This window comes from Panthera tigris, chromosome B1 (genome assembly GCF_018350195.1).
Source record: "Panthera tigris isolate Pti1 chromosome B1, P.tigris_Pti1_mat1.1, whole genome shotgun sequence".
In the NCBI taxonomy this organism is placed as follows: domain Eukaryota; kingdom Metazoa; phylum Chordata; class Mammalia; order Carnivora; family Felidae; genus Panthera; species Panthera tigris.
The window spans coordinates 188,355,893-188,382,633 of record NC_056663.1 but is presented as its reverse complement, the minus strand read 5'-3'; the positions used below and the strand labels follow the sequence as shown (position 1 = coordinate 188,382,633).

The following is a 26,741-nucleotide window of genomic DNA, read 5'->3' as shown; positions in this document are numbered from 1 at the left end:
TGGTCACTTACAAGACATCTCCTCATCTGTCTGAGATTTCTTTTAAAAATTTTAGAAATGGGGCGCCTGGGTGGCTCAGTCGGTTGAGCATCCGACTTTGGCCCAGATCATGATCTCATGGTTCGTGGGTTGGGGACCCGCGTGGGGCTTTCTGCTGACAGCTTGGAACCTGGAGCCTGCTTCAGATTCTGTGTCTCCCTCTCTTTCTGCCCCTCCCCAGGTCATGCTCACACTCTGTCTCTGTCAAAAATAAATAAATTTAAAAAACAAATTTAGAAATGATGATTTTCCTCAGAAACAAGGGTTCTTAATCTCAGATTGTTCCATGTTGGTACATACAACGTTCTCAGATTTTGTTCTGAATATAAGATGGAAGACCTTTTGGGGCTTTTTTCCTGTTTCATGAAGTAAGTCCATATCACAGGATTGTATTTGTATGGACTTTTCAGCACTGTTTTCTTTTGGACTACTGAGTCTTTTCACATACCTGGTGATCTTTTTTTTATGCATATTCTTAAACAGAAGATCTATGTTTGCCTAGAAATATGACTTGTGTTTATTTTCAGAGATTGTGTTTAAGTTTTCATCCCCTGTGAAAGAGGAAAAGAATGTTGGTATTTTCTGTGGTTTGACTGTGCTAGATTGGGGATCCAGATGGCCACAGGCAGAGGGAAGGATGCGTTTCTCCTTTTCCAGCAGGTCCTGTCCAGCCACTAAAGCAGGTGACTGATTTCTGGCCCACTCTAGCCTGTAAGGTGGCCAATAATTAGTTTTGAATTGCATTTTCGAATGGAAAAGGGAAATATATTATGCAGCTAAGCCTTTAGGTAAATTCCTTACTACTTCAACAGACAGTTGTTTCTGCATTTGTAGTACATCAAGAGAGGTCTGAAAAAAAATCTGCTGTGGCAAGTTACTTGAGCGGAAAGAACTTGGACAAATAGTACTCATCTCCAGATTATCTAAGCAGCTAAATCTTCCCTCCAGTCGTTATCATTCCAAGATTAGATTTTTATTTTTCACATTTTTCAGTGAGAAATACTACCCACCTACCGAAAACATGGACCTCTCCTTTGCCTCTATCTGCTTGGTATTTTCCAACAATTTCTCAAAGATTCTCAGTCTTTCATGGAAATCTCAGTTTCCAATGCATTGATAGATATATTCTTATTTTTAGACTCCTTGTGTAACTTCAATATTTGAAGAGTGAGAAGTAAATGCATGAGCACAAATAACCATATTGAAACCAAAATCTGAAAATGTGGTTTTTGAGCCAAACCATTGTGTAAAGGCCAATTTTCCAAACTACAAATATGGTTTAAATATTTCCACTGTTTACAGTATGTGCTTATGTGGAATTAAAGAAATTATTTTGAAATGAATAAGCTTGTTTTACTTTTTAATGTTGTAAGGTTTTTACATATACATGAGTATTATAAAGCTGAAAATATGCTAACTTTATCTAAAAGTACAATTTAAGGAGGTCTAAATTGACAAGCAATACTATTTCAATAATTTGGGCTTTGCCTAACAGAATTACGTGGTTGATATTTTCCACATAGTTTATCTAAACTCTCAAGTAAATGAGACACTAAAAGTATCAAAGGTCTGACAAACCTAAGGCCTGTGGGGCAAATTTTCACCTTTCATTAAATGTTAATATTTACTTGACAGATTAAAAACTATTTTTATCTGGTTAATTGGATTAACCATTTCATAATATGTTTGTCTTTCTTTTTTTCTCAAGAGAAAAAAGGTATATTGAGTCCATGCTCACAATTTTCTATCACAGGCCACTGTATTGTGTGATATGCTTTTATAGAGGTAAGGTCAGCCTGGCTATCCCCTCAGTAATCAGTGGATGACTGAAATTTTCCAAATAAGGCCACCAGAATACTACTATATGCAATCATTGGGCGGTTCCATCTGGTTCTAATTAGCAATAAACGATGAGACTCTTTACTCTGGAATTTTTGAAAGATTAAAAGTTATTTTTTTATAGAAGATTCCTTGTGAAGAAATTAACCCATATTTGAAAAAGTACCACATATGGGGCACCTGGGTGGCTCAGTTGGTTGAGCGTCCAACTTTGGCTCGGGTCATGATCTCATAGTTCATGAGTTCGAGCCCTGCATCGGGCTCTGTGCTGACAGCTGAGGCCCTGGAGCCTGCATCGGATCCTGTGTCTCCCTCTATCTCTGCTTCTCCCCTGCTTATGCTCTGTCTCTCTCTCAAAAATAAATAAAGAAAAAGAACCACATAAAGTTTGCTGTGTTGCTAACCTAAAGTGAAAATAAACACTAAACGATGTGGTACATAACTTAATTACCATGCCTTTCTCCCATTATTGATAATAGTAGTACTGATGATGATGATAGAAGTTATTATGGTTCCCCTGTGTAGTGGAATTGTTTTCATCCAGCATCCATTCACCCTATATCCTTTAATAGCTCTGGATTTTTGTTTGAGCACAGTGCCTTACCCTGCTTTTGCATCCCTGCTCTATTCTTACTCCACTTCTTCGACCCAGATAGATGTACAGGTTGAGTGGCCAAAGTCGAGGACATAGAATCAATTGCCGGTCCTATGATTTTTGTAGAGATGGCTGTAGATAGAAGTTGGCCAAATTACAGATTAGCTAAAGGTTTTGCAGGAGCTACTAGGCAGAGGGTGACCCTCTTTCCAATGAATCCAGGACACCTAGAGCCGCAGATGGATCTGGACACCAGGAGGAGGAAGCTTGCCTGACAATGGAAACAGACAGGAGGAAATAAAGCCAAGAGATGGAGAGAAAACAAGTTTGAGTGACATCACACTTGAGCTTAAACTCTGAACCAAGTCTTTCCTGGGGCCCTTCCTACTCAACAACTCATTGTGTTTTCACAGTCATCTCATCATTCTTCCTGCCTTGCTCACTCCTCTGAAGCTCCTGATTTGCTTTGAAGAGTCCAAACTGACTCTCACAGAGGCCATTGCATTTGCTGTTCCCTCTGCTTGAACTGCCCCCCACTCCCACTATCCCCCCCCCCAGACCCTCAGCTATTCTCATCACTACCCCCTTCACTCTCTTCAGGCCTCTGCTCAAATATCCAACTCCTCGGAGAAGTCCTATCGGTCACTCTTCTAAACATGTACTTTCTATCACTCTCTCTACCCTTCATCTGCCTGTTTGCTCACAGAAATCAACCACATCTGCCACTATCTATGATGGCTGGTTCCTCTGTGTAACTTCTCCGCCTCTTCCACAAGTGTCTGAGCGTCACACGAGTGGTAGATTGGCCTGCTTCTTCACCACTGCATCCCGGTATCAAGAACATGCCTATTGCATAGTGGGCCCCAGCAACTATTTGCTGAATGAAGGAATAGATGAATCAATAAGTCCAGTTGTTGTTGTTACTTTGGCTTCACCCAGGAGTAAACTTCCTGTCACGGTCAAAGTGTTGTAACAATTAGAATATCATTATGTTAGTTTTCATGATACAGACATGAAGCCCTAAATGGTTAAGTAAAAAGTAAATGGAGTAAGAGATTTAAAAGTCATATTCTGCCTGACTCCAGGGCTATTAGAAGCTAGTCTCTACTGCTTTCAAAATTGCTAAGTTCAGCCAGGAGGGCTTAAAAAGTATTTCTCTCCTGATTATGTCCGTGTTTTCATCTTTTAATGGATAATAATTTAACAAAAATTTCACGTTTTATATTCAGCAATGAAGACTAATAGCTAATAAACTCTTGGCAAATACAGCTTCTGTTAGAAATCTACTTTAGTTAGCAGAATTATTGGACTACTATACTTTCAAAATTCATAGTAAGTTACATGCAGTAGACATATGCTTAGTATGAACACACATCCAGATTTTGCCTGAGACAGTCTTTATTTTTTTTGTTGTCCTGTCATAACAATGAATATCTGCCCCTTTTCCTATCAACACATCATATATATATATATAATATGTATATATATATGTATATATGTATATCTATATGTATATAATATACATATATACATATATATTCCACTTTTCCATATATATATATGGAATATATATATATTTGTTTTCCTCCCTGGAATTAGTTCACTGTAACCTTCTGAGCAACCTATTGCTGTTTTCCTGAGTGTCTGGAATTATCATGCTGTCTCATTCACACAACAGAAATATACTATGTTTCTGAAGCATGCTAGCAATTCCTACAGATAGAGCATTCATAGTAGAATAGGCAAGTATGCAAATACATAATGGCAGTTCACATGAAAAGGACTATGAAGGAAGAGGAAGCGATATCTCAAACTTGTTCACTTTTTTCCATTTTTACAGCTGGCATTCTTTTCCTTAGCACCATCATCTTTCACTGGGACCATTGCCATAAATTCCTTAGTTCCCCACTTCCTCCCTTCTCCCCCTCCAATCTGTTAGCACACTGCACCAAGATGAGCATTTAAAACACAAACTGGATCTCATCCTCCAGTTGTGAAAATGAAATGAATGTCTAAGCCCAGGTGCTCTAAAAAACAGAACCTAGTACAAAAGCTGATGCATTAAGACTATACAGAGGAGTCTAATGCCAGGAAATCCAGAATGAAGGACAAGGGCAGTGAGGCAAGAAAGGAAAGAGCAGAAATGGCTGGGGGGGGGGGCGGGGGGGGTTGTATCTGACTTCTGGTCAGTCCCAGGTATCATGTTGTGTGACTACTGAGTCTCATGGGACCATCTCCAAGGGGCCTTGTGCACTATTATATTTTGGGACTGGTGGGTTGGGGAAGGGGGGAAGACTTTGTCTTTTGTCCCTTTCTATTGGTCCAAGTTTCGTTCCTCACCCTCAGCACTTCATCTCTCCCACATTTTTAGGTTGGGCAAGTATGGGAGCCTCATGGGTCTTGAAACAATCATATCTCAGCAGCCACAGAGAGAAGAACCCTGGGGCTGGAGGGGAGAAATGGAATAACCAGGCATGAGGTAAGTGCAGTAGGTTTGCCCCAGAGAAATTGTTTTTTCAAGGACCAAGCCTAGAGTGGAATGGTGGTCAAGAGCCTCAGAGACAATAAGGTTGAGAGGATTTAAAATGGTGCAAAAGAGGTATCTGATAGGATAAGTTAACATTGAGTATCTACAAACTGAAAGCACCTGGTAAATGTTACTGGTCTATTATTTATAGTTATTATGGATGAAACATTTGAAACAAGTGAGTGATGATTATAAATACATTATAAATTCCACTTGGTAGACATATGGAGATTTCTTGTGCTTATTGGTTTTGACTGAGCATACACTTTGTGCAACATGGTGCCTGGGACCAGCAAACATAGTGGTGAACAATTAGGTGTGGCTTCTGTATTCATGACAAGACAGAGCCAAACAGGAATCAAATACATTATGAATTAAATCATGCCTGTGGTAGGGGCTCTTGAGTAGCTTGTTTGGTTAAGCTTCATACTCTGGATTTCAGCTCAGGTCATGATCTCACAGTCATGGCATTGAGTCTTGTGTTGGGCTCCATGCTGAGCATGGAACCTGCTTGGACTCTCTCCCTCTCTCTCTGCTCCTTCTTCTCTCACTCAGTCACTAACTAACTAACTAAATAAATAAATAAACATGAAGAAAAATTTTAAATCATGCCTGTGATGGAGAAATACAGGGCTTTCTACGAGCCTATAACAGAAGGATATAACCCAGTTAGGGAGGAAGTGGTCAAGAAGGCCAGACAAGTGACAATTTAGTCAAGAGGTAGAAGCGTGAAAGAGCATTGTGGGCAGAAGTGGTGTCATGGGTGTGAAGGTTACTTGCGTGTGTCAAGTTGGGTAGCTCATGGTACCCAGTTTTTGGCCAAACACTAGTCTAGATGTTACTGTCAAGGCATTTTTAGATCAGATTAACATTTAAATCAGTGAACTTTGAGTAAAGTAGATTAACTTACATAATGTGGATGGGCCTCATCCAGGCGGCTGAAGGTGTGAGAGAAAAGGCTAAGGTCTCTTGAGAAGGAATTCTTCCTCCAAAAGGCTTTCACACTGGAAGATTCAATGTCAACTCTTCTGTGGGTCTCCAGCCTGCTGGTTGCCTTGCAGATTACAGACTTTCCAGATCCCACAATTATGTGAGCCAATTCTTTCAAACAAAGTGCTCTCTCTATCCTTGTTTGTACATACACACACTTCCTGTTGGTTCAGTTTCTCTGGAAAACTCTGGGTAATATAACAAAGCAAAGGCCCTGAGGCCATGAGAGAACATGGCTTCTTCAAGGCCCTGAGAAAAGACACTGTGGTAGAGTGAGGAGCAGGTAGTAGGAGTTGGGTGTGGAGAGGGAGGCAAGAGCCAGATGTTCAGGACCATAATTCAGGATCTTTGTTGTGAATGCAGTGGAAAACCATTCAATGATTTTAATCCAGCTAGATTAGAGACATTTTACTTTGAAAAATGGAGACCAACATAATAATATGGATAAAAGTTACATGATCCTGAATTAGGATAGGGCCAAAAGAGAGGGAGAGAGAGAGGAGTCAATTAACATTTCCTTACCTGTCCCCTTTGTGGTTATCCTGTATGTGCAGCTCTTCTAGAACACTCCAGAATACCTGCAGCAGTTGCTAGTGAATTCTTGAATTCTGGGGCAAAGTATTCCTCTGCCTAACCTGCACCTGTAGCCTTGGGAAAGGGTTGTAGATGAGGACAACTTCTTATAGGCCAGAGAAGTAAGCTACAATTCAAATTCATGTTCCCAATTTTTAAATTATATTTTATTTACTTTTTTCAGGCGTCAAAAATTTTAATATTTTACTTAAAAGTTCTCAGACATCTTACGAAAACCCAGAGATCTTTCTCTAGGTGTGCCTTAAAAGCAGTATAAGTTAAAAGTGATATTAGTATACTCCTGAGTTTCTTTCTCTTTTCCCTTTGACTTGGTCTGCTCAAAGCATAGTTGTAAGTTTCTGTAACAATTGAAGCTTGCGCCCTCCCCCGCTCACATGCGTTTTCTCTCTCTCTCTCTCTCTCTCTCTCTCTCTCTCTCAAAAATAAATAAACATTTAAAAATTTTAAAAAGGCGGGGCACCTGGGTGGCTCAGTCAGTTAAGCATCTGAATTTGATCAGGTCATGATCTCACAATTTGTGGGTTTGAGCCCCGCTTTCATTTCTGTGTCTTCCTCTCTCTCTGCCTCTCTCTCTCTCTCTCTCTCCCTCTCTCAAAAATAAATAAACATTTAAAAGTTTTTTAATAAAAAATAAAATAAAAAATTGAAGCATCCAATTAATGCTTAAATAGATATAACTCCCATTGAAATTAGAAACAGCCAACTTTTAATTTTCTAAGTATGTGGATCTTATGCTAAGAAAGTCACCAGTTCTTAATGGAGTCTTCAAATCTTCCCTATAGCCTATTACATTTTTCTACTACTCTTATTCTTTCCCATAACTCACAATATTTTATATCTTGTTTTTCCCTTAAAATTTCCTACGTCCTTTCCCCAGCAACCCCACCCCCAACCCAACTCCCGTACTTTATGGTGGAAACAGAAGCAATCAAAAAGGGAGCTCTTCCCATGATCATCTAAACTCTACTTGGCTTTCCCCACCACAGCCTTTCCTCTCTCCTCTATTTAATGAAGGAAGTGTTCCCTCATCTTTTCAAGTTTAAGCTCCCAAATGTTCTTATTAACTTTTAACTTATTAACTTACTAACTTTTCTTTTGTCTTCCCTAAGATTCGATCTCTTTGGTTATCCCCCTTCTTTGAGTACGTTTAACTTCTCCCTCTTCCCTGGGTTGTCTACCAGCATAAAAAGAACACTTGGTAATTCCCATTAAAGATGGAAGAGGAGGAAGAGAAGGCAGTCTCCTCTTTTAATTCTTTGTCCAGCCACCCCCTCCTCTGTCTTCTCTCCTTCAAATAATAATACCCTTTGTAGTTTGGACACATCTCTCCATACTTAGGGTCCTAATGAAATTCATTCATTCTTGATCCAGTCGTCAAATATTTACTTTTTGAGAAGCTAATACTGTGTTTTCAGTCTTAAAATGGGACAAGACCTTTGTGATAAGGTGTGTAGTCAAGCCACTTCTGTAGTCGAGGATTAGGAATAAAATCACAAATATTAAACACAGTCTCCATTATCAGGTGCTTCTGTAATAAATACTGTAGGCTCCAGCTACCTTACTTCTTTGTCCCATTTCTTAAAGGTGAGAGTGCTAACTTTTGGTTCTTTCAAAGCATCCGAAATGCCTGAAATCTACCCATTATCACCAAGTCTTATGAAAGATTTTTTTAAGGTAGGGATTGCCCTACACCAAGCCAGCTGGCTCTACCATCCGTATAATAATTCTTACCTGATTGAGTTAACACTTGGATGTGATTTCACAAAAATGTGAAATCATGCCAAGGTTTTCAGCTATTAATTTGTTATCATAGTCGTTAGTTTACTTAACGTATATGATTAACTGTTATATTTTGTCCCTGAAGATAGAGCTGAAGACAAACACCTTGCCTTTGAGTTACTAGTTTTGTGGAAGAAAGAGAAGTATTTATTAGGGATTGATGAGAAACAATGTAGGCAATGGTTGCTGAAGGGATGACCAGATAAGGGCAGAAATGTTCCTCAATTGGCTTGAGGAGGCCTCACAGAGTAGGTTACATTTGAGCCGAGAAGGAGTTTTCAAGTGAGAATGTTAAAGAAATCATAACAGTTTGTTAGATTCAATTATTTTGTTCATTTGAGAGTCCCAGGTGAAATGATATCAATATGGGTACATTTGGGGGAAGAGTTGTATAACAAGGTCAAGAGAACAGGGGTTGCTCACAGAATACATCTCAGTAGGTATCAATCATTTACATGGATTCAACCCATACCATATTGCATTAAACTATCTTCTTTCCTCAACAGCCCTGGAGTTTAGGTCATTTCACAGTCACATACATTTTAACAGATGAGAAAACTGAGGCTTCATTTGAGGAAGCAAGTTCCCCAAGGTTCCAATTAAAGGAGAAGATGGTGGAGTCAAGATTTGAATTGAGACAATTGGTTATCAGCCCTGAGGTCCTGCAGCAACCCCACAGTGTCTCCAGGAGCAAGAAATAGACAGTGACTTCCCATGAGGGGTTTCTAAAGGATGGAAAGAAATGTAGGCAGCACCACACGGTCGCAGAAAGAGAGAATGAACTGAATCCCATGGTCAAATTCACTGGCATTGCCTGGAGGGGTGCAAGCAGCTCTAGAAACCCACTGATTTACCTTCTCAGGTCACTACTCCAGATGATGTGGCTTGGGAGGAGTCTGGCAGCCTAGAAAGGCAGTTCAACTGGCGTTCTCCATAACTATGGGATTAGGGGCCTGCCAACATTCTACCAACTTCCATCTCCAGGTAAAGCAGAAAACTGCTTCACTTGATGTTGGAGAAAAGTTCACAAGAGGAGCTCGCTTAAAATCTCTTGTATTTCTCTTACTGACTTATTTCACTTAGCATAATACACTCTAGCTCATATGTGGAATTTAAGAAACAAAACCAGATGGACATGGGGAAGGGGAAAAAACAGAGGAAGGCAAACCATAAGAGACTCTTAACTACAGAGAGAAAATTCAGGATTGGTGGAGGGGGATGGGCTAAATGGCTGATGGACATTAAGGAGGGTGTTTGTTGGGATGAGTACTGGGTGTTGTATGTAAGTGATGAATCACTAAATTCTCCTGAAACCAATATTATACTGTATGTTAACTAACTAGAATTTAAGTAAAAACCTAAAGTAAAGAAAATCTCTTATATTTCAATGAAATTTTCCAACTGGTAAGTTTCAGCTGTTTTTCCAAGTTAAAATCCAATTCTCATTCTTTAAGGTTTTCCTTAGGGCTATAAAGTACACTTGGAAAACAATATCAATATAATGTTAATATGGGGCAAAATTGCTATTTGCTGGGTTAAATAAATCTTGTTTGGATCATTTTATTATTTTGTCACCAAAACATTAAAACCTTGACAATATGTTGACTTTAAGATATTCAAGACTTTCCGGTGTTGATGACTCTGTAAGCCGAAGATGAAATATTCTGATTTATAGATTAGTTAATTTGGTATAGGCTGAAGGAACATATTTAAAAAGAGCCAATATCATTTTGTATCTTCAATTTTTAAGCTCTTATTTAAAATTATACAAGTAAGTTTTGCTCTTCAATGGCAGTTTCGTGTTAATTTTTCTGATCTTCTCAAGTGCAGTTCGGAAAGCCCCTTGATCACAGCTATGACTAATTTATTTTTAATTGCATTCTGATATTGCTTAACTTCCTCTAAATTTTGGCAGTTTTCTACCATTCAACGCAACAATATTTTTGTGAGAAAAAAATATTTACTCTAAAGTGAAAACAGGTTTCTCCGTGGGTGTTCTAATATATTTGTCACTTTCCAGTTCTAGAATATTTTGGCATCGAAAGTATCTATTTGACCTTTATAGAAGGTTTTGAAATAGTTACTGTGTTTTAGTGTTATTTCTCAAAATCTTCAAGTTAAACCCTGTTTAGAATTTTGCTTTCTGCAAATACTAACATAAAGAAACAGCATCAAGTTCCATTGGAAATACATATTCAGGATATGAATGTATTTATGAAGGTGACCAGGTTATATCTGGAAATATCATGAAGCTGGGATACTGAAGGGGCAAATAAGACATGAATGAATATGTAGATTAGATATTGATATTTTCATTTTTAAAATGAAGAGTTTCAGACTCAGAGAGGTTAAATGAGATGTCCAAAGTCACACAGTTGAGGCTAAATAAAGCCTGCTGTTTGAACCCAACATGCATGCTCATTCCACTGTACCACATTGACTTGTTATGCTTTGGCATTTTTGAGTGAATTCCATCCATTGAGAGGGACATGAGGGGAAAAATTGGAAATAAAACACTGATGAAAGATTTCTGTGGCTTTGAAACAATGAACAAAGTATGCATTAGTCAGCCATTTTCTATCTCCTCCCACCCAGCTGGGAAAATTTGGTCAGACAACAAAGTATTTCTTTTTGTTGTTCCAGTAATTCTGAAAATTGTTCTAAGCAAAAAAGGACAAATAGAAAATAAATTGGAGACTTGATCTCTGATCTGAGACAATGTACAGTATAGATAGGAGGAAAATATGCATATAAAATAAGGAAAGAATGAGTTTCTAAAGTCATGTAGTAGTAAATACAAGTAATCATGCAAATAAGCACCATAGTGCTAGGCATAGAGATGGAAGTGAAAGTAGTCTTTTATTAGAATCAGATGTACTACTCATAAAAAGCTACATGAAGGCGATTAATTGTTAACAAATTTCAAAAAGAAAGGAAATTAAAACAGGAGAGAGAAAGAAGATGGGGCAAGTTACATGCCCCAAGAATGATGTGATTAGCCTGGGGAAACCATAGAGAAAGAAAGAGTGGAAACATCTGACATTGGTAAAACTCATTGAATTCTAGACTTAAAAAGTTTAAATTTGGTCACGTAGCCTTCAAAAATAGTGAATTAATGAAAAAAATACCTTGAGATTTTGTCCTTTTGGGTGTAAAATGTCCCAATTCAGACTCATGAACTGCTGTCCTTTGAGTACGCAAGTCAGGAAACTGTGTTATCCACGACTGCTTCCTCTTCATCTTCTCTCCCCCTTGCAACTCTTTCCAAGTTCAGACCATTTTATTTGCTAGATATTTCTTAAATCCATCCACCTCTCTCTGTGTCCATCCCCACAATCCTAACACAAGCTCTCATTGTCTTTCTCTTGAATTATTTTATTAAAATAGTCTAATCTGTCTGGACACCTCGGTGGTTCAGTCAGTTGAGTGTCCAAAGTCTTGATTGTGGCTCAAGTCATGATTCCAGGATCCTGGGATCAAGCCCTGAGTCAGACTCAGTGCTGAGCGCAGAAACTGCTTAAGATTCTCTCTCTCTTCCCCTCTGCCCCTTTCCCCTGCTCATGCACTTTTAAGCATGCATTCTCTATCTCTAAAATGAAATTTATAAAAATACCAAAAAAAAAAAAAAAATAGCCCAATGTGTCTACTGTCAGCCAGTCAGGCCCTTCTGCAAGCCAATGTCTCATCACATTAAAGCTGATAATGGCCAGCAGTTCACAACTCCCATAAATTGTCCTATGAAGTCCTTTATCAGCTGTCTTCCATCTATCTCTCTAGCCTCACCTTCTTCTCTTTGCACTAGATTTGCTGACATTCCATCTCCATTTGTGCTCATCCTCATTCCTCGCAGCACGTGACCTGTGTTTACAATGTTCTTTCCTTCTTGACTGGGTTAACTCATTCTTTGGCTTTCCTCTTAAGCAGGATACCCCATCGCATCCTCCCCGATCTTACTCGACTAGGTCAGATCCCTGTTTTAAGCTCTCTTGGCCCCACTTACCTCTCCCTTGAAGCATTTAACATCATTGTTATAAGCTATTCTCTTTAATTCTCAAAGCAACGCCATGAAGGTGGTTTATTTTTACATTCTCTCCATGAGGAAACTGAAGAATAAAGAGGCTAAATAAGTATTCAAGCTTATAGAGATAATAAGTGACAGAACCAGGATAGAGAGCAAAGCAGTCTGAATTCCAAGGCTGTTCTTGTTCTCTCTGAGCTGTAGTTGCCTCTATATATTTGCCAAATGGATGGGTGGACAGACAGCTGAATAGGCAAATACAGGAGTTAACGTCAGCAGACATTTTGGGGATATTTAAAAAAAAGAAAGAGGAGGAGGAAAGGCTATCTACAGAGTTGAGATGGCAATTGGGTGTTTTAATCATGGGTGAGATTGGTAATGGAAAAATATCTGGATAGCCCATCTACAGAGCAGTGAGGAAACAATGGGTGATGACTGATGTGTCGGGGTCAGAACTGAAAGGGAAGTGGATGGCAATTCTAAAAGTGTGACCTATGGAATTGAGAAAGTAATGCTGAGAGTCTTTTATAAATGCTGGGGACACCTCAATGTCAAGGATTTTTGTCTGTTATAGTCTCCAAATGAGTTTTACAAACTTTCTCACATCATCCCCTTCCATAATGAGAAATGCCTATTGTAATTTGTAAATCCCTCTAGAACATACCATTTCCATATCTTGTTATTGGGCTGATATTCAGTATAATAGGGCTCTCTAGAGTAGACCTCATGTGTGCTATTTTACAACAGCTAGCTATTTATTAATCATTGAGAGTTCAGCTATTTTATTTCATTTGGGATGAAATAAAAATCAGTGTTACCAATTATGCACAACATTAGAAGCCAGTTGCTATAAAGTTAAAACACACTTCCCCTTCTAAATCATTAGGAATTTTACAATGATTTTGACAGTAACTTTTTTTTCCTGGAAATTTCTTGGAGTCAACACATTTTCGAAGCATTATTTGCCTTTTGAGAGATTTTGCTAACACAAGAGCCAGCATGTTTAAGTAATAATAATATAAATTATATAGAATGTAAAAAAATAGAGCCTCTCTAAGAAATGGTCATGACAAAGCAAAACTTTTCAGAAGGACCACTTACAGGATTGTATAAAGCTTGTTCTTAGAGCTTTATTTGTAAGTATTCCCTTGTTTTCTAAGAAACAAGAGTAACCACATAAAGACAAGCATGAAATGGTTTAAGTTGAGCACTGAGTACAGTGTCAGAAAGCCCTCCAGCTTGCATCTTGCAGAATCAGACAGTGTGGATTTGATCCCCCCCCCCCCGCCTTTCTTAAAACATAGCTATGACAATGCAAACTTCTATGACTTCGATGGTTTCTCAAATGAGCTTAAACACCTAGGCTCTCTCTCTCTCTGCTCTATTCCATGGAAACTTTTTCTTTTGGAGGGAGATGATCTTGAAAATAATTTTAGAAAAAAAATCTTCTTGTAAGAGATTTGTCTGCTTGGATTTTGTTGTTATTGTTTGGTTTTGGTGGGGAGCGATGGAGAAGAGAATGAGTGTGCGTTGTTGCAGGTGTAGATCAGCAGGGAGGGGTATGGAGTCCACAGCCACCTTGCCACTTTTTCGCTTCACAACCTTGAATGGGATGAGTAATAGTGGCCGCATGGAGGTTTTGTGGGGGTTAAAAGGACAGTTACAGTAGGAGGAGTCCCTGGCATAGGACCAGCACATAATCAAGGTCAATTCTGATCATCATTAAATGTTAATTTTAACACTTGTTCAAAGTCTTTCCTGGCTTTCCATAACTTCAAATCAAGCCAAAACTTTCTTTCAAGGAAATCTATAGTTAGTTCCTAACCTTCCTCGTCTAATTCCTTATGCTTTACCAATACAAGACACCTGCCCTAATAGAGGCCTCTCTTCCCTGACCTATGAAAACCTCATATTCATTACTTTTAGTGTACTGCTTTAACATTTTCCCTTATGTATTAATTAACATTCCCCCATTGAATTAATTATTGAATCAATACATTGATGAAGCCATGCATTAATTAATACCCCCGACCAATGGACACAGGATTGTGCCTATTTCTTTTTCATTGTATTAATGATAGGGTATGCATACTTATAGGTGTATTAACATTTAAATCCCAATTTGGTTATTTTATAATTTTCCAAATAGTGATAACAATTTGAAGTTTATCTGGAAGTTTAAAGACCAGAGAGCTATTGCCAATAATTTGATGATGAAAATGAGCGTCAACGTACCTCCCAGATAGTAAAATGTCCAGTTAAGTTACAATATTCCAAAAAGTACAATGTTGCACAGGAACTGAATCTGAATCAGTGAAACAAAATACATACAGACATTCTTATCCAAATCCACACCCAGGGCTCATGCGCAGTGGGAAAGACACTGAACACAAGAGTGACACATAAAAGGTAAATATTTTTATGTATTTAAAAAAAAACCTAAAAAGCCAATAAGAAAAACACTAACTGGAAATTTAAAAAAATAACATTTAATTTATTTTTCCTAGAATATTGATACTATTGACATATATTGATACCAGGAATAAATTTATATCAGAAAAAAACTGAAAAGGAATTTAATGTTATTTATCAAAGGTGTCAAAAGATTCGTAACATTTGATTCGGTAATCTCATTTCTAGGATCCTAATATAAGTAAAAATTAAAACTGCAACTTAAATATATCTGTAAGTATGTGCATTGTATTTTTATTAAAATAGTAAAAAGGGAAGTCACAAGACTTGGTCCATCAATTGGAGAAGATTAATTAATTAATATAGGGACTTTATTTTTAAGTAATAACTAAAGAGTGAGGAAATGCTTGCAAAATGTATTACATGACCTCAAAAATGCCATTACATGACAAAAGACAAGTAACTTATGAACTGTGACAGCTTAAATGTCAGCTTCAAACCCTAAGTTTCCCCCTCAAGCAGCCCAACAAAAGGACCAGAGACAGTAAAGGCGTAGGACATTTTAATCAGCAGTGAAACAAAGGATCAGCATCAGATACAAACATGAAGGAATTCTGACTAGTATATCACAGATGGAGACAGATTGAAAGACAAACTCAGACTACTCTCTCCAAGAAAACGGAACGGCAGGAAGTATTAAAAAATTCTGGCACAACATCATAACCATCCCTAGTTCAGAGACACAGTTTACAGTCAGGAGTTCTTGGCATGAGTAACGAGGACTTCTACTTGAAGTTCTTTTGTTTGCAGTGGATCAACTATAATCAGATGCAGCATCTGTGGCCTTTTTGAGATATTCGGGGAAAGAAACCTGTGGGCTCCACTTGTCTCCTGACGCATCCTTCAGCAGAAGATGAGCCTGGATGTAGTGTGTGAAAATGGACGAGCTGTTTGTCCTCTGTAAGTCTGCATTATCTCATCCTTAAAATGGGGATAATAACGGCGCCAGCTTCATGGAGTGATGAGGGCGGAATAAGGCACTGCTAAGCCAACGCACACACGTAGGGATGTTTCAGGAGGTCTTGAAAGTCATTAGAATTGTAGCTAAAAAATCTGAGAGTGTGGATTTTGAAGGCGTAGCCGTGTGTTGGAGGGATGGTGTCTTAGGTCAGGCACTCGAGGAAATAGATTCTGATGTGGAGATTTCCCTGTACTTGGACGTGCGCTATGGAGAAAGGAGGGCTGTAGGACTGGGCAGAAGGAGAAATGGAAGCCCAAAGCAGCTACTTCAAAGGTGTCAGCGTATGCCATGCAAAGCTTTGGAGTGTATAATCCTTCAGAAATCACAGTCCACACAGTGGGTAGGGGCTGTCTTTGGGGAGGGATGAAACTATGGGGAATGCGGCCTAGGGCAGTTCCCAAGGGAGTCAATCTGCTGTGAGCCTGCAGCAACCAATGTTTCCACCAGCCGGGGTACCAGCACCCCAGTCCTAGCAGGAGTCTGGGCTGGGCCCCACAGCAACTACCACAGAAGATGCTCAGAACCCTTCTGTCACTTAAGACCATGATTCCAAAGGGGATACTCATGAACATGCCACAGAGGAGATTTAGGGAGGAGAGGGGTTTTGGTTTTGTTTGTTTTTTCCTAGCTTTCCCAATACAATATACCATAGGCTCTCCACCAGGCTTGCTCAAACCGAGAAGGCAAAAACTACAAAAACAAATACAGGCCTCATTTCATGCTTTCCTATAACAGAGACACAGAAAAGTGAAATCAGATGCCCAAATTTGGGCACTCATAAGTAAATGTCAACAACTTTATGGAAAGAAAACATGCATGTGTGTGCACCCACGCACCCATACAAACACACAAACGCAAGATCCTCACTCTGGAGCCGATAACCCTGGGCCTCTAGAATTTTTTTAGAGGTACATTTTAACAACAAAACAATGGGATGTAACAAGTTAAATCAGTGGAAAGCAGGCTTCTTTTTTGCTTGTTGTCCAAAAGCTGATGTCTTTAGGAAAGTAGAGAGGACTCCTAGGAGACAGAAGATTTCCCCTTTCTCCTTAAAGTAGAAAAGATTCCTTTGGCCTGGGCTGGGCAGAGGTGCTGTGATGTTCACAGTGTGGCGATACTGCCATTGGAAGGTTCTGAGGGAAGATTCTTCCAGGCCACAGTCAGAGAAGAGCTCCATGCAGGGTGGAGAACCCAGGGGAGGGGAGACTTTCTGAGCACCCTGACTAGAACCTGGAGAGGAGACAAACCCCCAGAAATTGTGTGGATGTCTGCATGGACAGGCTTTAAACCATCTCATTAAGGATTGCCTGGTGCATAGTGGCCAGAGGAACGGAGTGAATCCCTGCCTCCAAATATGGGCAGAGCAATGGAGAGAGGTCCAGATGTGAAAAGATCACACAGGCAGACATGCCAAACTTCTCAGTAGCAGCCACCATGGCCCAAGGAGCAAGTGTCCTGTCAACAGAGGTCTGCCTGGATAGGTGAGAGATGCTAGGAAGCCGACCCCACTCCCTCCACCAAAGAGAGGGAAACGGCGTTGTCCCGTAATATGTGTAACCTGCACTTAGCTGCAACATGACAGAAGGAGGCGACGAAATACTCCAGACTGATTAAAATGTAATTCTCACCACTGTGACAGAAGTAGGTGCTTAACTGAGTTGTAGAAAAACTAAAAGTTTGGTTTCTGGAACACTGGGATTTACTTGATACTTACATAAAGCAAAATTGTTAGAAATTTCAGGAGAGGGGTACCTCGGTGGCTCAGTCAGTTGTGTCTGACTTTTCTTTGGTTCAGTTCAGCATCTCACGATTTGTGGGTGAACCTCACCTGCTTGCTCCCGCACACCCTTTTTCTCTCTCAAAATAAGTAAATATACTTAAAAAAGAAATTTGGGGAGAAATCGACAGTTATTTAGTAGTAGATCTCAACTCGTACAGAAGTGTGAGGAAAGGGATAAAAATCATCTGAATGGTATATTAATAAGATTGCTCATACTATATAAGTTGATTGTATAACCTGCAAAATAGAGAACATCTTTTGTTTTTCCATCACATGTAGAATAAATAAAACATATAAGCCCAGTCAAATCAATATGCTATATACCTGAAACTGATGTAACATTTTGTGTCCACTATACTCTAGTTTTTTAAATGTTTATTTATTTATTTTTTAAGAAGGAGAGAGAGAGAGAAATAAAGAGCACACATGTGTAGGGGAGGGGCAGACAGAGGGAGAAAGAGAATCCCAAACAGGGTCCACACTGTCAGCACAGAGTCTTATGCAGAGCTCGAACTCAAGATCTGTGAGATCACGACCTGAGCTGAAATCAAGAATCTCATGCTTAAACAACTGGGCCACCTAGAAGACCCTTAACAGATTTCTTAACAACAAATATTGGAAACATAATGGAAAATATCCATAACAGGAGCAAAAATTTTAAAATACCTGAAGTTAATTGAAGGAGAATGTGTGGTATCCAGAGAGAAAAAATAATCTATAAATTTCACTCAAAAGACATAGAAGAAAGCTTGAATAAATGTTTAAGAATTAGAGGAAACAATACTTTTGAGAGAGACAGCAGCTGAAGCGAATGAAAACTTGAATAAATAGAAAGGAATACCTTATTACTTTTTAGGAAAGATTAATATAATGAAGATATCAGTAGTCCCCCTACATAAGTATAACATAATCTCAAAGAAAAATCCCTAAAATATATATTTAATTTGATTATTTCAAGAGATAATTTGCAGGATAAACATGATAATCAACAGAGAACTTTTGACAAATACTAGCTTATCAAAGAGACCTTGCTCTCTCAGATATTTGAAGCACCTTATAATCAGGTGTATTTAGGCCAGAATCTAAATTTGAATGTGCTGCTTTAAAATGAAAATATTGCGGGGTGCCTGGGTGGCTCAGTCAGTTGACCGTCTGACTTCAGCTCAGGTCATGATCTCACGGTTCATGAGTTTGAGCCCCACGCCAGGCTCTGTGCTGACAGCCCAGGGCCTGGAGCCTGCTTCGGATTCTGTGTCTCCCTCTCTCTCTGCTCCTCCCCTGCTCATATTCTATCTCTCTCTCTCAAAAATAAATAAAGATTAAAAAAAAAATACGTATTGAAGAAGGTCAATAAAATTAAAGTATAATTAAAATGCCCCACCTCGGGCAAGAGTGATCTTTCTCTTGCTATTTTTGTATTACTGATATATGTAGATTTCTACCATCATAGTTTCTGCTTTATTATTTGTTTGCTGTGCTCCTTTATGCTGTTTTCCTTTTTTTCTTCTTTTGCATTCATTGATTTTTTTTCCTCTTTCCATCTTTTCTCTTTTCGTAGTTTGGAAGTTATATACTCCACTTCTCTTCTTTAAATGGTTATTAATTTTTAATTTTATATTTCACTTAATTAAAACATACAGACTCTTAATCATTCACACACATACACACACACACACACACATACACACACACACACACACACACACACACACACATGCATACAAACTTCCCATCCTGATTTTTGTAATTACTTTCACATAGAGATAAATTATTATAACATGCTTATAATTTCCTTTGTTTTCCAACTTTTTTTTAATCATAGCTTTGCTTTGGAAGTATTTTTCTTCTTCCTGAAATATCTCCATCCTTTTTAGTAGTTCACTTTTATTTGTTCAAAAATTTCTGCTTTTTGCTATTGCTTTTGAAACATTATTTTGTAGGCTATATGATTCTACGTAAACAATTATTTTCCTCAATATTTTAAATACATTTTTCCTCACACTCTTCTCTCAAATTTCCATATACCTTTCTTTGATGCCCAGGAGTTCTGCTGTTATGTGCTTGGGTGGGGATATCTTTTCGTTTATCCTTCTTGGGTTTACTGTCCTTTCCAAATCTGAAGATTAATGTCTTTTGCCTTTTGTCAGTTTTTTAGAAAATTTGTACTCATTATCATTTAAATGTTAATTATCAAAAGCACGGATTCTGCTGCTAGGCTGCCTAGATTTGAATCTCTACTCTGCCACTTACCAGCTATGGAATCTTGGAGAAATTATTTAATCAATTCCTGCCTCAGTTTTCACATCTGTAAAATAGGATAATAGTAATAGTAATAATAATAATAATAATAATCCCCACTTGATAGAACACTCCCAAAGCCATAATATAGGATAATAGTAATAATAATAATAATCCCTACTTGATAGAAGACTCCCAAAGCCATAATAAATCTATGTATAATATATTATTTATAGTAATAATAATTCTTATCTTTATTACTATCCTGTTTATTTTCACCTTCGGAAAATCTGATCAGACTTTCGTTAAAATCTGTAGCTCTATATTTCAAATCTTTTGAGTTATTTTTTAATAGCTCTCCTTTTGCCCTTCTGTTCTTCTCTGAGTAATGTTTTCATATTTATCTTAAGTTCAGTTTGCTCAGAAGACTTTTTAACACATCTGCTGAATTCTGTATATGATAATTCCAACATCTTAGAGTTTCCTAAATCTTATCATGACTTTTGTTGCCTCTGCTGATTCTTTATCATGGTGCCTTGTTTCCTCATGTGATATGTGTTTGTGTTTGGTCCTAAACTCATGTTTTGGGAATTTTTTATGTCATAATTATTTGAGTGCAGAATTAGAGGTACATTCCCCCATGAATGAAACCCAAGGTTCTTTAAAATTCAATTCTCATTTTGGGTAGTGAAACTACGGTCCCTAAACTAGCGAGAAGGATGTCATGTGGGAAAATCGAAGGGTCAAAGTCATACCACCCTCTAACCCAGAGCCACATCAGTGTCTTCATCTTTGGAGATTATTCCCCAGTAGCCCCCATCCCCAACTCCCAATACTCCCACCCCCACAAAATAGCTTCCTTACTGAGCTTTTAGAACTCCTGCCTGCTTCAACACTCACTGTTCTGGATTAATGGTCAGAGTGTGGTTTGTTTTTGTTTTCTCATTTTATATCTCTCCTCCCTCCTCAGACTTCCCATTACTTTCTTGACAGACCATCCATGCTTCTTTCAGTGTTTCTTCTTTAAACATTATATTGTTCCATGTTTTGTTGTTGGAGAAGATTTTAGACTATTTCATTTGTCATATTCTCAGGATGAGAATTTGATCCTAGATGTCAAAAGATATTTGTTTTTCTAGGAGAATTCAACACAGTGACTATCTCAGTATGATGTAAGTTTTTTTAAATATTTTTTGAAGTTTTATTTTTATTTACTTTGAGCGAGACAGAGAGAACAGAGAAGGGGCAGGCAGAAAGAGAAGGAGAGAGAGAGAGTCCCAAGCAGACTCCATGCCTCCAGGGCAGAACCTGAAGTGGGACTCAAACTCACAAACCATGAGATCGTGACCTGAGCAGAAACCAAGAATGAGGTGCTTAACTGACTGAGCCATCCAAGTCCCTTAGTTTTTTTGGTTTTTGTTTTTTTTTTAATTTTGTAAAGAGAGCTAGTGGGGGAGAGGTGCAGAGAGATTAAGAGTTTCAAGCAAGCTTCACACAAGCATAGGCATCCATTCCCCAATGTTACTTTTTAATGGCGCAATCAATCAAAATATATTTTAAAGTAAAGCTACACATTTACACAAATGAAAAAGGCTTTTGTCTTGTTTTCTCTTTGATGCTGCTACACCACACATACCTACAAAAAGGCTAGGTGGATGAAATAGGCCACGCTAATCGAATTAAGGCCACGTGAAAAGAGAAAACAGTGATTTTTAGGGAACCCTTGGAAAGTAACAAGGACCCCAACTGCAAAAGGTGATAAACAAATGCACTTTTTCTCTTGTTTGGATGGTCAGTAGTGACGGTGATTTATTTGTTTAATGACAGGTGGAATAACTGTTTATTAAATGTTTTCGTAATTGGGGCACCTGGGTGGCTCAGTCAGTTAGGCGTCTGATTCTTGATTTCAGCTCAGGTCGTGATCTCAGGGTTGGTGGCATCCAGCCTCACATCGGGCTCTGAACTTCCACAACCCCTTAGGGTTCTCTCTCTCTCTCTCTTTCTCTGCCCCTCCCCTGCTTGCTCTCTCTCTCTCTCAAAATAAATAAACAAAAAAATAGTAATAATGTTTTCATAATCAAGAAAAGCAATCCTCAACAAAAGAGCCAATGCAATTTAATGGATGTTATGTAAGTTTTCCCTAAGCTAAAATTAAACATAATTTACCAAAGCCATTTGGGCTTAGTAAACACAATTTTAAGGAAGTATTATTCATATCTAACTTTATTTATAATGCTATTTTCCAAAGAGAATCTTCATGTGAAGTAGAAAACTGTACATTTTTCTAAGTTAAATCCTCAGAACACCTAACATTAAATAGAGATGAGAACATATTTTGCAAAAGTAAATTTTCAGCAGAAAACTTTCAGAAAGGTTATACAACAATTTCTTTAATGGTTTTTTGGTGCTACAAAAATTCACTCCCCCTACTCCTAATACGTAGGATTGGCTTGGTCCAGGTAAAATTATCTATTCCGTGTGTCTGCACAAAGTCTGAAATTCTGACCTTCAATAAGCAGCTGGGAAATTTTATTTTCTGAAGACTACCAAATTTCTAGCTCCCACATTTATGTAAACTAATGAACCAATGTGGTCTGAGAACCCATTGTATGCAAAGCAGTGTGATCATCAGTTTTAAGGAGGCAAATCTACTTATTGACCTTTCATGTAGACGGTAGCATGATGAACATGCTAAACACTACTTACATGTTTAAGAGCATGGAACACTACCAAAATTCAGATATAAGGTCCCAGGCAGCCTGCAGAGAAGGATGTTCTCAGCCACTTTCATAGTAATTGATTATGCAGTAAAGCCTGAGTGATTTTCTGGGGAAATTTTTGTAACATTATGAAATCCAGCCCCACTTACAGCAGTGAATCACCATTTATACATTGGTTATATGGCTTCATCCTGATGGGAGAAGAGTTCAGCCTTTATTAAGTCAAAGCCCCATAAGGCACCACTGAAACTATAAAAAAGAAAGTTGTCAAAATGATCCAAACATACACAAAGAAAAATTTCAGTGCCTCAAACTCTACACAAGAAACTACACAAATAGAAGAAAATGTCTGATTCTAAAATATGCCAGTTTCTCTTACTGATCAAATATTCAAATGCCAATTTAGTTGACATGAAGAATGAAGTGAAAGTTTGCAATGCAATAAGGTAATTTCTCTGAAGGCTCTTACTGCGAAAGTTCAGACAGCCTAATTTCCTCATTCGGAATAAATTTATGACGCCAGCTCTTTTTCCCATTGAAGGATAGATATTCCATCTTTGACACTCTGTTTTTTTTCTATACTTGGCATCATTGCTCATATTCAGTAAACCATAACTGATCACGAAACTTGAAAAAAACAGAGACATCTACTTTTCTACATTGTTACCAGTTAAAACCCTTTTCTGACTTGATTACTCAAACATGAGTTGATGAGAGTTCTTACAGTCATTGTGTAAGAACTGACACCTTCAGTATTGCAGACTCATTGTTCTTCCCTTGGAAGTAGTCAGTTGTACAAACCCTCCTGTCACTGTTCCATGAATATTTACATTTTTCTCAGTCACTAGTAACTCAGGTGGATTTGATGTTCATTTCTTTCTATGCTGCTATACATCAGTCTTTCTTTTTGACAGGTGGTTCTTATAATGGAAGTTCCCCTTCTGTTTCACTACTCATATCCATCTCATCATCATCATGCTTAGCTTGACCTCTCAAGCAGCCCATAAACCTGTCGCAGAGAGTTTGAGCTATTTTGTTGACTTCTAATCAATAGTTTATTTATTCTTCAATTTAGTAAATATTTGCTAAGTGACTACCATATCCAAGGCACTCTTCTATATTCTGAGAATATAGAAGAAAATGAACAAATCAGAAGTCAATTTTCATGAAGTTTACATTCTAGTGGGAAGAAATATAAAAAAAATGAATAAGTAAAATTTGTAGGATATCTGATGATAAGGGCTCTAGAGAAAAATAAAACCAAGAATGACAGAGTGTGTAGTAGGTAGGTACAAGGATATTTGCTATATGGAAAACATTTAGAGAAGGCATCAGAAACATATCAGTGGTGGCTGGCTGGCTCAGTTGGTAGAGCATGTAACTCTATCACAGGGTCATGAGTTCAAGCCCCACACTGAGCATAAAGCTTACTTAAAAAATAAAGAATCATAAAAATAAATATGGTGATATTTGAACAAAGACTTGAAAGAAGTAAAGGAACAGAGCATTCGGGTCCATGGGGGGAAAAGAGGTCTATACCCAGGAATCAAAAACAATGACTCAGAAGCAGCAGTATGCCTGGTATGTTCAATTTACAGTATCTATTTTGAGATGACTATTAGACATCCAAATGGAGATATAAAATATTAAGTTGCATATGTCCATCGGAGTTAAGGGAGATGTCAGAGTACAAGATATAGATTTTCGAAACCTCAGTGTGTATGTGTGTGTGTGTGTGTGTGTGTGTGCGTGATATAAAGTCATGTCATGAGATTGGATAAGTGAGTGTAATATGACAGAGAAATTGTTCAAGGGCAAAACTCTAGGAACTCTAATATTGTAAACTGAGGATTTCTAACTGGATAACGTGTATCCTGGGAATATACATAAGGTTTTCTAATATACGTAAGATATTCGGGCTGAAATAGTTTTGGGAAAATCAATGTCCATGTCCTCAACCAGATAAGTAATCATGACTAGAATTGCTTGGCCTGATATCCTTCAGTTGAGTATATTATGTATTCTTATTTCACATATGTCCTTTCAAAATTCTTCACTCTTATGCACTTTACAAACAAGTGATATCCTTTTCACATATTGTGAAATCTTTGTATGTTTAATTGCCCCAATGATTAATAATATTGGACTTCAGACAAGGATAAATTTGAAAGTATTAGTGCTTAATTAGGTGCATATCAGATGGCTTCCAATTCTATTGCTATAAAGTTGGAGGAGACGCTAATGTAGTTATCACCCAAAGTATTATTTTTTTTCCAATATATGAAATTTATTGTCAAATTGGTTTCCATACAACACCCAGTGCTCATCCCAAAAGGTGCCCTCCTCAATACCCATCCCCCACCCTCCCCTCCCTCCCACCCCCCATCAACCCTCAGTTTGTTCTCAGTTTTTAACAATCTCTTATGCTTTGGCTCTCTCCCACTCTAACCTCTTTTTTTTTTTTTTCCTTCCCCTCCCCCATGGGTTTCTGTTAAGTTTCTCAGGATCCACATAAGAGTGAAACCATATGGTATCTGTCTTTCTCTGTATGGCTTATTTCACTTAGCATGACACTCTCCAGTTCCATCCACGTTGCTACAAAAGGCCATATTTCATTCTTTCTCATTGCCACGTAGTATTCCATTGTGTATATAAACCACAATTTCTTTATCCATTCATCAGTTGATGGACATTTAGGCTCTTTCCATAATTTGCCTATTGTTGAGAGTGCTGCTATAAACATTGGGGTACAAGTGTCCCTATGCATCAGTACTCCTGTATCCCTTGGGTAAATTCCTAGCAGTGCTATTGCTGGGTCATAGGGTAGGTCTATTTTCAATTTTCTGAGGAACCTCCACACTGCTTTCCAGAGCGGCTGCACCAATTTGCATTCCCACCAACAGTGCAAGAGGGTTCCCGTTTCTCCACATCCTCTCCAGCGTCGCTCCTTATCAGGGAAATACAAATCAAAACCACACTCAGATATCACCTCACGCCAGTCAGAGTGGCCCAAAGTATTATTAAAAGTAATTTGTGATGACTGATCTTTTAATTTGGGAGCACATAATTTGAAAAGTGGTCAAAGAACCAAGTGACATTTTTGTAAGGAAACCTCTATTTCCATCTTTGAGAAAGAAGTTCCTCAGGGAGTACACGTATAACAATGAAAAAAAAAAAAGGAATGGACACAATACAGAATAATAATACTTAATATTCACTGATGGATACATGAACATTAAAAAGAAAGCTCTGTGCAAATCACAAAGAAATGCCAGTGATGATATTGGAGAGGTAGGGAAATGTTGGGATTGGGAAAGTGGAGATTCAAATGTTGCTGCAAATGTTGTATTTGGTCTCCTGGCTGATGGTTTCATGAGTCTGCATTGTGATAAATTGTGGAACCACATATGCTTGTTTTGTGAAATTTTCTTCAGGTGTGTCTCACAATAAAATGGCTGAAAGTTACACTAGAATAAAATCCCATGATGGGAATGCAATGGAAGTGATAGTGTAAGAAAAAAGGAATGGTTTATAATTTCCCACTGCTAAAGAAAATCATGCCCATGTACTTTCAAAATTATTTATTTATTTATTTTTCAAGAATAATTAACATACAGTGTTATATTAATTTCAGGTATATAATATAATAATTCAACAATTCTATACATTTCTCAGCTCCCATCAAGATAAATGTACGCTTGGGGCACCTGGGTGGCTCAGTCGGTTGGGCGTCCGCCTTTGGCTCAGGTCAGGATCTCGCGGTCCGTGAGTTCGAGCCCCACGTCGGGCTCTGTGCTGACAGCTCAGAGCCTGGAGCCTGTTTCAGATTCTGTGTCTCCCTCTCTCTCTGACCTTCCCCCATTCACGTTCTGTCTCTCTCTGTCTCAAAAAATGAATAAAGGTTAAAAAATAAAAAATAAAAATAAAAATAAAAAAAGATAAATGTACTCTTAATCCCCTTTACTTATTTCCCCCTTCCCCCAACCAACTCCCCTATGGCAACCACCAGTTTGTTCTCTGTATTTAAAAGTCTGTTTTTTTGGGTTTTTTTCTTTATTCATTTGTTTTGTTTCTTAAATTCCATATATGAGTGAAATCGTAGGGTATTTGTCTTTCTCTGACTGATTTATTTTGCTTAGCATTATGCCCTCTAGGTCCATCCAGGTTGTTGCAAATGGCAAGATTTTCT

General features: G+C 38.1%; 2 long non-coding RNA genes across 9 annotated transcripts in view; one reads left to right on the top strand and one right to left on the bottom strand.

Annotated features, from left to right (window-relative positions):
• Positions 1-9,305, bottom strand: part of LOC122237769 — a 98,245-nt gene extending 88,940 nt beyond the window's left edge. For all 8 annotated transcript variants that reach the window (XR_006216407.1, XR_006216406.1, XR_006216405.1 and 5 more), the window contains exons 1-4: positions 9,218-9,305; positions 6,513-6,638; positions 5,911-6,178; positions 2,483-2,605 (exon numbers count right to left, since the gene is read on the bottom strand). This is a non-coding gene — a long non-coding RNA (uncharacterized LOC122237769). The remainder of the gene's footprint in view (positions 1-2,482; positions 2,606-5,910; positions 6,179-6,512; positions 6,639-9,217) is intronic.
• Positions 1-15,757, top strand: part of LOC122237770 — a 42,241-nt gene extending 26,484 nt beyond the window's left edge. Inside the window, exons 4-5 of the long non-coding RNA XR_006216412.1 lie at positions 4,845-4,952; positions 15,604-15,757. This is a non-coding gene — a long non-coding RNA (uncharacterized LOC122237770). The remainder of the gene's footprint in view (positions 1-4,844; positions 4,953-15,603) is intronic.
• Positions 15,758-26,741: the final 10,984 nt, after the last annotated feature.